The sequence below is a fragment of the Salvelinus sp. IW2-2015 genome, unplaced genomic scaffold, assembly GCF_002910315.2.
Source record: "Salvelinus sp. IW2-2015 unplaced genomic scaffold, ASM291031v2 Un_scaffold5930, whole genome shotgun sequence".
Taxonomy (NCBI): Eukaryota; Metazoa; Chordata; class Actinopteri; order Salmoniformes; family Salmonidae; genus Salvelinus; species Salvelinus sp. IW2-2015.
The window spans coordinates 9,020-20,894 of NW_019947195.1; the positions used below are offsets into that span (position 1 = coordinate 9,020).

The 11,875-nt window shown below is 45.4% G+C and overlaps 1 long non-coding RNA gene across 2 annotated transcripts in view; it reads left to right on the forward strand.

Annotated features, from left to right (window-relative positions):
• LOC112078592 (uncharacterized) overlaps window positions 1–11,875 on the forward strand; it is a 16,263-nt gene that overhangs the window by 1,661 nt on the left and 2,727 nt on the right. The window lies entirely within an intron of this gene.

Sequence of the window (11,875 nt, forward strand, 5' to 3'; positions counted from 1 at the left end):
GTGTCTTGTGGGTCTGTTGATGGTGGTCTGTATTGGTCATGCTGTGCAATGTGGTTGTCGTTTCTTTGTGGTTAGTGTGAGGGTTGACCAAAGCGTTCACGTCACCAGAACAAGAAAGTTACGTCCCTCCACCAAGGCGTGCACCAGACACAGCTATAGATTTAACACTCAGAGTGAGAGACGAAAGAAACCCGAGAGAGAGAAAGAGACGCGCCACAGTGCTATCAGAAGAGGAGTCGCCCGATAACGACAGAGCGACCGGTGGCAACAAGAAACAATCAGGATCTACATAAATCTTCTCTCAGAATCCATAAAACAGTGTCTGTGTTTCACTCGCTGAATAGTGCGACGCCTGGCCGCCGCCTTATAGCAATCACGTCGACTCCCGGCCCATACAACATAGAGACACCAGCTGCGGTACTCAGAGCCTCCAGAATATGGGCTCTCCAATCTGACAAGTCATTATAAATAAGAATGAATAAAAACTATAGAACTTCCCGCCCTCCTAACCGGCGGCCCCCACGTATGCCCCCACCCTGATCCTTCTATATCTCCTGGATCTGCACCACTCTGCTTCTCCGCTCCCATTACCAGCAACCCCCTCGGTTCCTGCTGTTAGACCACGGTACCTCTAATCCACAGCGCCCACAAGTAACTTATAGCAGGGGTAAAACCAAACAACAAGTTTCTTTCCCAGAGAACATCTTATTCCATCTATTAATGTTAAAAGCTGCATTGAACTAACCCCACCAAACAGCTCCCAGCATTCTTCTTCCAATCTATATCGTATCCATCTCTCCCCTAACGCCCACATCACATCCTCCACCTCTGTTAAAGCCATGCACACCGCCAAACCAACCCACCAAGCCAGCCCAGTAATGCCCGTCCCCCAAAAATATAAGCATCCTACTTGAAAACTGCTAACGTCAATTTGCTTTACTCAGTGAAATAGCTATTGCGACTACTGCGTCCAAAAAAGAGCGCGACCCCCTCGTATTCCCTAACTAAAGGTTCCCCTGCACAGGCTATTTTCAGCGCTCCTTGACGCCTTTAAAACGTGCAATTGTCAACGACTAAATACCTCGCGCAACCTGGTCACTACAGAAGATGGACTTTTATCCCTCCCTCAGAACGCATACCCGAGGCACACACCATCACAGAACATACCGCTACCATAAACGCAAAGAACATGCAAAAATACCAGAGCCCGGCAATTATCACTATCACCCATCATCCCAGTCCCCTTTCTGTCCAGATAAATGTCAGACCCAGTTGGTCATGCATTGAACAACAAACAATACAGAATTATACCCCTCACACCAATTTTCCTACAGGGAATTCCAAAATCCAAAATCTTTCTTTCATAATTGTCATTTATCGAGTATCGGAATGTTCAGAATTTGGGCTGAAACACCGTTCACACCCTAAAGTCTGCTAATCATGCCAATGCGAGGAAAAAACAAAAATATACCAGGGCGAAGTCCGAAAGCAACCCATAGACTGTAAGCAAACCGCGGAGTAACATACAGGTTACACACAAACAAAATCCAACAACGCAACTATAACGGATGTGGAAAAGGCAAACACTCTCAACAGTATTGACCCACTGAGCAATGAGAACAGCATGAAACCAAGAATCTGCCAAATTGAACATTTAGGAACGTATCAAAACAATCAACAACCAACATGTAAATCTCTTACATAGCTGATCACACTAAATCTGTACAACCCTCACAAACAATCACACCCACAATGCTACTCGAAACTGTGCAGTCAACTCACCAATAAGATTATACCAACAACAAACCCCGACAGAACCAACACAGACAGACAAGGTGCGGTCTCACGCAGACAACAGACAACAGACAGATACACGCCAACAGACATCTCTGATCCGCTAGCAATCAAACACCAAGTCTACCATAACCTAAGCTGATCCGAACAATCCAGCAGACTATGTAAGTCAGACCAGCTGGAATCACAAGTGCTATCTCATCATATAACATAAATAATGATAGCTCTGTAACTTCCTGCTCCTCATACTACCAATTCCTCTCTTAATTCCTACTCAGTCCTGAAACGCCTAATACCTCTCTCTCTCTACTCTCCCCTCCTCTACTTCCTCTCTACCCCAAGAGTACCACCTGTCTCCCACCACTCCAGCCATTCATCTCACTCCCTCTATCATATCCACCCCCCCACCCCTCACCACGACTGCTTGAACCAGCACACCACCAGCACTGTCTGTCAAACAACAGACAGGTGCTCCCTCGCAACAAGCCACCCTCCAAACGTTATTCCCAACATGTCCCCCACTTACATTCCCAAACCTGGCTAAAGCATATCGTGACACACCACACACAACAACGAACACCACAGACAACAGACAGCCACAGACAGACAAGACCAGAAAGACAGACAGGACAACAGAACACCACAGACAGACCAGACAGACAACAGTACAGACAGACAGACAGATCAGACAGACAACAACAGACAACATGACAGACATACAGACAGACAACAGACAGACAGGAACAACACAGACAGACAACAACCAGACCAACGACAACAGACAAGACAGCACAGCACAACAACAACATAACCAGACAGACAGACAGAACAGACAGACAGACAGAACGAAGACAGACAGGACAGACAACAAACAGACGCACAGACACAGAAACGAAACAGGCACGAGCAGACAGAAGACAAGACAGACAGAACAGACAACAACAGACCACACAGACAAGACAAACAAACAAGAAACAGACAGACAATACAGAGACAGAAACAGGACAGACAAGACAGACAACAACCAGACAACAACAGACAGACAGAACAGACGAACCAGACAGACAACAGAGACAGATCTATCTAGCATGCCATTAATAAAAAGCATTGGAACAGTCAGCATACCAAGTCCATCACCTACAGTATTCAGATAGGAATACAATGACTGCCTAAACTGGATGCTTGCACTAGGTTTCTTGTGACCTACATGATTTCACGCCACACGCAAACCACGCCCACACCAGCACACACACAGAAATCGATACCTCACGTGTAAAGATGACGTAGTATTTCATACAGGACACGACTTTACTAAAAAGTCATTCCTTGATTTTACAATATTAGAACATTATCAGATGGATAGTCATACACAGGTAAGAATCAGACCGTCAACTTACGCAAATCCTACAGTGAATACCTACTACCACACATTATCACACCTCACCATATCCATAGTCCCTAATACGATATATTGACTTATATAATCCAATAGGCAGGAAGACAGTCACTACAGCCTCAGACGAGTCTAGATACTCTGCGCCAAACCGTTTGAACAATGACCAAGGCCTATGTTCACAGATCATCCCATATTGATGATTTTGACAAAACACAAAACACCACAACCCTAAATCGTCACATCGATCTCAATCAAATCATCAGCCAATACACTCAACAATGTAGGCTCTGGGACACGGTGAGGAAGGGGTCGAGAGCTGAGCGCGAGGTAGAGAGACTGAGACCTCGGAAGAAAGAGCTGACAACGCTTACTCCCCCACAGCTGGGCACCACAGATCCAGGGACCTTGCGAGACAGGGCTCCAAAAAGAAAGAGCCGAAGATAAGCATAAGTACCTACGTTCTATGATAAGGAAGAACAACATTCACCATCCTATCTCCCCCCAAAATTTCACCAGCTCCTAAGAGAACCCGCTTCCCAGCGAGCGCCATCCGCATTAACCGCAAATCGCTGGCAAGCTAAGAGACGAGACAACAGAGGATACAAAGAAACAACACAATGAAAGAAATCTCACATAAACACTTGAATAATACTCTTCCTTTACAGGTATATGCAACCTCAATTTCATCAATGAAACCCACTCCAAATCCTCCCCCAACACTTCCTCTCTCTCGTTCCTCGAGTAACCTATTATTTTTCAGTCAAAATATCCAAGATTTACTCTTCTCCTCTCTCTCTGGCTTCCTCTCATTTCCGTCCTCTTCTACTACTTCTCTCATTGCCTCAAGTCCAGTTGTAATATGCCCTCCATCCAACGAGCAATAGTTCCAGTCCCTTATGGAAGGTAGTGCTGCTAAATCTAGGTTTGGCCTCAAAGAGTGAGACTGGAGTAGGAGGCATGTGTGCTAAAACACCAGCTCAGTGATTCGTGGCCTAACATAATCTCACGTCCGATCTCAGTATGTAGTCCACTATGCTGTCTCAAACCACATCCTCTTCTTCCCTACATCTTGCCCTCGTTCATCGCTCCCATCCACGCCTCGCTATTTAGTCATATACAGTCAATAATATCTGGAGGCGGCCTACGATGCGCCGCGCCCACACAAGTCCTCGGCGTGTGTGTGCATTAATGAAGTGGATAGGGCAATGTCCTCGAAGCCTATTAATAGTCGGCAAACAATAACCTCTCTTCATCTCTCCTATAGTCCTCCCTGTGTGTAGATATATAAAGAGAAGTCGATTACATTCTCCGCCAACTTGGCACCCCGTTTTCGCACCTCCTTTCGCTTTCCTTCAAATCTGTGCATATCCAGGCACAATCAGGACTTACACTACTCCATCGCACAGACCGCGTTCGCGGTCTTATGACAGATTAATTGCTCTTTATCCTGCAATCTCATTCTCTAGTGACACTTCATCCCCAGTGACAACTTCACGCTCGTTGCATCCGGCTGATCTAACGCTTGTTCCGTGCTGTTCATGCGTCTCGTCTCACCTCCGAGTCCATCTACTTAACTCACGCCTTTGTCTCCATCTAGTCGTCCTCGACCCTCCTCCTACAATTCCTCCTTCTCTATACTTCCCACATGTCCTTCCTCTATTCCCTTATCTCGTAACTCCCCAGTAACCTCACCCCAGTCATGTCGTTGTTCCACTCCTCTTCTTTCTGTGATTTCCATGTCTGCGAGAGCTGATCTACATAACAATGTCATATCGAAATTGTCTCTCATACTAACTAGGATCCCAACTTCATATCCGTTTTGGTAGCGTGAATGTAGTCAATAATTATTGTAGAACTCTAACCACCCGGCCCAGTCACTCTATCCTGGCCGTTCAGACCGCTTGCTCTACTACTATCTCACATCCGTTCCTGCCGTGATGTTCAATAATTCTCCTCACAATCTCTTCCACTCGTATACGACAATCTACCTACTACTTCTCTGCTTCTGTCTGTCGAAGTGTCTTAAGGCTGACTCCCAGTGCAATAATTCCTTTCTCACAGCAAAAACCACCAAACATTGACCTCCCCCGTTCTGGAACCACAACGACAGGTGGCTATAAGCGTAACCGGGACAGAAAAGACAAGACGTTGGACAGACACAGAGCCACATCTCTTCCCTCTATCTGTTTTGTACTCTGCTTCCACAAGAGAGACAGATATCAGAAAGAGTACTATTCTCCTTATTCCCCACCCTATGGAATAAAAACAGATTCCACTCGGTTCTTTCTGTTCTCCTTTTTTCCTCATCCTTCATTCCCGCTACCCCTCTCCTCATGACGTTGCGCCTGCTGAGAGGTCTCTTCTCATCCGAACAAATTTCGCTCAGGTGAGATCTGGCGGGCCGGCTGGGATGGGCGCGCTATCGCAGCGCGGTTGGGTGGGCTGCATCAAGGCAGCCGTGCGTGGTGGGGCTGGCATTGGCAGGCCGTGGGGGGGTGCAAGGGTCAGCGGTTGGGTGGGTGTCGCTGGACTTAGCCGGCTAGGCAGGCGTATCGGGCGGCTAGTGCGGCACAGGCGCGTTGGGGTGGGGCTGGCACAGCGCCAGGCCGTGGGTGGCATGCATCATGGCCAGGCCGGTTGGGGTGGGCGATGCAGCCAGCGGTTTGAGTGGGGTTGGATCAGGGCCAGGCGGTTGTGACGGGCTGCATCAGCCAGCCTTGGAGTGGGCTCATCCCAGGCCGTTGGTGGGCTGATCAGCCCGTTGGGGTGGGCGATCACCAGGCGTTGAGTGGGCTGCATCAGGCCAGCCGGTTGGGGATGGGCTTGGATCAAAGCCAGGCCAGGCCTTGAGTGGGCTGCATCATGCCAGCCGGTGGGTGGCGCTGATCAGCCAGCCGTGAGTGCGGGCTGGATCAGGCCAGGCCGGTTGGAGTGGGCGGATCAGGCCAGGCCGGTGATGGGCTGGATCGGCAGCCGTGGGGTTGGGCGTGCATCAGGCCAGCGTGGGTTGTGCGCATCAGCCGTTGTGGCTGGATCAGCCTAAGGGCAACTTAGTCACACCCCAGACCTAATTCCTCCCTGCCAGCCCCATCCAACCCTCGATCCAGCCCCACCCCGGTGGGATGGCTGCCATCCGGTGAGTGGCTGCATCAGGCAGGCTGGTTGAGTAGGCTGCATCGCCAGGCTGGTTGGAGTGGGCTGCATCGGGCCAGGCTGGTTGGAGTGGGCTGCATCACCAGGCTGGTTGGAGTGGGGCTGCACATGTCATGAGGGCCAGGCTGGTTGGAGTGGCGCATCGGCAGCTGAGTGGGCTGCACGGCCAGCTGGTTGGATGGGCTGCATCGGCCAGGCTGTTGGATGGGGCTCATCGGCCAGCTGGTTGGGTGGGGCTGCATCGGGCCAGGCTGGTGGAGTGGCTGCATCGGCAGCCGGTGGTGGCTGATGGGCATTATGGTGCAGGAGAATTAGGTCTGGGTGTTGTATAAGTTGCCCTTAGGCTGATCTTGGGCCATATATACAGTCTGTCTGTATTATGTCATAAAGTGTCACAGCCTCATCTCTCTCTCTCTGTCAGCCAAGCCCATGGCTATGGTAACTAGTAATGATTGATGGCTATATCATTAGCATAGAAGTTGTTCTGGTATGATTGTGAAGGATATTGGCAGATAAGTCTAGTCTTGGTTATATTAATCATGAGGATGATTAATCAGGTAAACCTATTGATCGTTGTATATCAATTTATTGATTGAAACCACAGAGCTCTCCTGAATAGACATACCAGTGTCGACCACAAATCTTTTAATCTCCCAATGACAGTATTTGTAGCATATTCATCTCAGAACCTAGAACCAAGTTTTACAGCTAGCTATGTTTTAATCTGTCATGAGAGACAAGAGGCATATAGCTACTGCCACATTGCTCCTGTCTCCATTTCAAACCATAACGATGTGAAGTTCTGTTTGTTTACACTGAGGGCTCAGTACACAGTGAACTAAAAACTCTTAGGCAAATTCAAACACATAACTAATTAAATAAGACAGCATTAGAGTTACAGTTATAAGATTGGAAAATGTTTGGATGACATTATACAGATGCCGTATCTTAATTTGATTATTCTGTAGTTGCAGGTTTAAAAAGGCTTCTAAAGTTTYCAATTTCCACTTAAAAATGTATGACTTGATTTGCCTAATGAAAAATGTATCAACCTCTACAAATTATAATCCACAACAACAGTTCCATTTTCTGTTGCTGCGCGATTATTTTCCTGCTGTTGCAAACTGTCTCAAATTAAGATCCTACATCTGTAGCAAGAAATGTGTACAGATACTGAATCCTTTTGCAAGTTGGATTTCTTTATGTTTTGTGTTAGGTCCATCAGCCATAGGTTACTGTCCTTTAACTAGCAGCAGTTGTGTTCTAGAATTGGAATGTGCCCCTTAAAAATGGCTGCCGCTGTTGTTATCAGTCTGCTGCTGTCATAAAGAAGCCTGGTAGGGACAGGAAATGAGGTCATAGAGACATTCCTGTTGCTGTTTTTTTCCACCAGCTGTTCATTACCAGGCCTGTCTTGGGCAGCTGGAGGTCAGATTAGATTTGATGAGTTTATTTATTTATTTAAATACCAGGAAGTGTCTTGAGGTTTCCAGATTGGATTCATTAGAAGATACATTTAAATGAGTTAGACTGGCTAACTAAGTATCAGCTGTCCTGCTGCTTTGAACCCACTATCTCTTCAGCTAGGGAGGAAATGGTTGTAGGCTATGAAGGACCAATCAATACTTTTGTCAAAAGGTAAATGTTGTCTGATTGGTTGATGTTGAATTAATAGCCTATGGATGGAAGGATGGCAATATGGGTTGTGTAACTTGTGTTGAGGAATATGTACTATTATACCCTGAGTATGTTAACATGACTGTGATCAAAACAGAAAAGCGGTAGGGTGTGCTGTGCCTGTGGACAGTGGTGGTGATAGTCAACAATTTTATTTGATCAGTTTCTCATGGCAGGAAAAGAATCCTGCACTAACAGGAAATGTGTGTTATTGTGTGGATGGTAAAAATGTGACATTTTTGTAGGGGTTGATACATTTTAAAGGGAAAATTACAAACTTTAGGAGCCTTTTTAAACCTTGAATACACTACAAATGTGCATTTGTAAATGATCAATGATCATTGATAACCTATAAGGTTCACTATGAGATTACTTCACACAATAGACGGTTGAGGAGACGATTATAACCTCAATCCAATCTCTGCTATTTCTCTCTGTCCATGAACGCTTGCCCAAAGCAGGAAGATAARCTCACCGAGCTAAATCCATGCACAACAGTAGTTTACACTGTCACCTTCCTGCTCTTATCTGTCATCAAGATTCTGGCTTCATTTGTTTCCACTCAGTTACAGATTGTTAATTGTTAACGGTAAACTAAATTGACCTACCATCTGTACAGGGCTTATAAATGGTTTATAAGTAGTCAATCAACTCTTCTGGGTACCTTTTAAATGATGATTGCATGTGTTAGTTCCCTGGAGCGGGCCAGGGCCTATGTCTGTAACTTTAGTTGGGTCCTGTATACAAATCTGGTCAAATTTCACCTCTGAGAGTCCAATCAATTATTCCACCTCACAACCGATTACACATACAGTGCCATGACCGAGTCAGCATGGAGGCCTATGTGAGTCAATCAGAGTATCCAGTCCAATACGATACCAAGAGGTAGCTGTTACCAGGCTAAGAGGTAACAGTTACCAGGCTAAGAGGTAGCNATCGGGCCAGGCCGGTTGGGGCTGGATCGGGCCAGGCCGGTTGGAGTGGGGTTGGATCGGGCCAGGCCGGTTGGAGTGGGGTTGGATCGGGCCAGGCCGGTTGGGGCTGGATCGGGCCGGTTGGGGTGGGGCTGGCAGGGAGGAATTAGGCCTGGGGTGAGGGACTAAGTTGCCCTTAGGCTGATCTTGGGCCATATATACAGTGCTGTCTGTATTATGTCATAAAGTGTCACTCAGCTTCTTCTCTCTCTGTCAGCCAAGCCCATGGCTGACACTATGGTAACTAGTAATGATTGATGACTATATCATTGGCAAGAAGTTGTTCCTGTATGATTGTGGCAGATAAGTCTAGTCTTGGTTATATTAATTATGAGGATGATTAATCAGGTAAACATATTGATCGTCGTATATCTATTTTTTGATTGAAACCACAGAGCTCTCCTGAATAGACATACCAGTGTCGATCACAAATCTTTTAATCTCCCAATGACAGTATTTGTAGCATATTCATCTCAGAACCCAGAACCAAGTTTTACAGCTAGCTATGTTTTAATCTGTCATGAGAGACAAGAGGCATATAGCTACTGCCACATTGCTCCTGTCTCCATTTCAAACCATAACAATGTGAAGTTCTGTTTGTTTACACTGAGGGCTCAGTACACAGTGAACTAAAAACTCTTAGGCAAATTCAAACACATAACTAATTAAATAAGACAGCATTAGAGGTACAGTTATAAGATTGGAAAATGTTTGGATGACATTATACAGATGCCGTATCTTAATTTGATTATCCTGTAGTTGCAGGTTTAAAAAGGCTTCTAAAGTTTGCAATTTCCACTTAACAATGTCTGACTTGATTTGCCTAACGAAAAATGTATCAACCTCTACAAATTATAATCCACAACAACAGTTCCATTTTCTGTTGCTGCAGGATTATTTTCCTGCTGTTGCAAACTGGCTCAAATTAAGATCCTACATCTGTAGCAAGAAAATTGTACAGCTACTGAATCCTTTTGCAAGTTGGATTTCTTTATGTTTTGTGTTAGGTCCATCAGCCATAGGTTGCTGTCCTTTAACTAGCAGCAGTTGTGTTCTAGAATTGGAACGTGCTCCTTAAAAATGGCCGCCGCTGTTGTTATCAGTCTGCTCCTGTCATAAAGAGGCTTGGTAGGGACAGGAAATGAGGTCATAGAGACATTCCTGTTGTTGTTTTTTTCCACCAGCTGTTCATTACCAGGCCTGTCTTGGGCAGCTGGAGGTTCAGATTAGATTTGATGAGTTTATTTATTTATTTAAATACCAGGAAGTGTCTTGAGGTTTCCAGATTGGATTCATTAGAAGAGACATTTAAATGAGTTAGACTGGCTAACTAAGTATCAGCTGTCCTGCTGCTTTGAACCCACTATCTATTCAGCTATGGAGGAAATGGTTGAAGGCTATGAAGGACCAATCAATACTTTTGTCAATAGGTGAATGTTGTCTGATTGGTTGATGTTGAATTAATAGCCTATGGATGGAAGGATGGCAATATGGGTTGTGTAACTTGTGTTGAGGAAGATGTACTATTATACCCTGAGTATGTTACCATGACTGTGATCAAAACAGAAAAGCGGTAGGGTGTGCTGTGCCTGTAGACAGTGGTGGTGGTAGTCAACAATTTTATTTTATCAGTTTCTCATGGCAGGAAAATAATTCTGCAGTAACAGGAAATGTGTGCTATTGTGTGGACGGTAAAAATGTGACATTTTTGTAGGGGTTGATACATTTTGAAGGGAAAATTACAAACTTTAGAAGCCTTTTTAAACCTTGAATACACTACAAATGTGCATGTTCTGTTGTGCAGAACATTTTCTGCAACAACAGGGTGATCAAATTAAGATCTTACATCTGTACTTACATCAGCGGTGAAATCATGGTAATGATAATGCTGCATTTGGTAGCTGCTAAATGATCAATGATCATGTCACGCCCTGACCGTAGAAATCCTTTTTATGTCTCTATTTTGGTTGGTCAGGGCGTGAGTTTGGGTGGGCATTCTATGTCTGGTGTTCTACGTTGTCCTTGTTTTGTATTTCTGTGTGTTTGGCCTGGTATGGTTCTCAATCAGAGGCAGCTGTCTATCGTTGTCTCTGATTGAGAATCATACTTAGGTAGCCTGTTCCCACCTGTGTTTGTGGGTGGTTGTTTCCTGTTTTGTGTTTGTTTTCACCATTCAGGACTGTTTCGGTTTTCTTTGTCATTCACTTTGTTATTTTTGTATTTTTTCGTGTTCTGTTATATTAAAGTAACATGGACACTTACCACGCTGCATTTTGGTCCGATCCTTCATATTCCTCATCTGAAGAAGAAGAAAATCGTTACAGATCATTGATAACCTATAAGGTTCACTATGAGAACAGACGCCACTGTCATCTTCTTGGTCGCTCCTCTCTTTCGCGCGCCTGACGAAGCACATCGTTATACAAATACCTCAGTTACGCAGATTTATGAAACTTAGTTAACGGTAAACTATAATGACCTACCAGTGCTGTGTAACAGGGCTTATAACATGGTTCTATACAGTACGTAATCAACCTCTTCTGGTACCTTTTAATGATGATTGCATGTGTTAGTTCCCTGAGCGGCGCCAGGGCCTATGTCTGTAACTTTAGTTGGGTCCTGTATACAAAATCTGGTCAAATTTCACCTCTGAGAGTCCAATTCAATTATTCCACCAACAACCATTACACACACGACCATGACCGACGTCAGCATGGAGGCCTATGTGAGTCAATCAGAGTATCCAGTCCAATACGATACCCAAGAGTAGCTGTTACCCAAGGACTAAGGGTAAGCAGTTTACCAAGGCTAAGAGGCTAGCAGTTACCACAGGATAATACAGAGGTCAGGCGTTCCAGGGGACTAAGAGGTAGCTGTTACA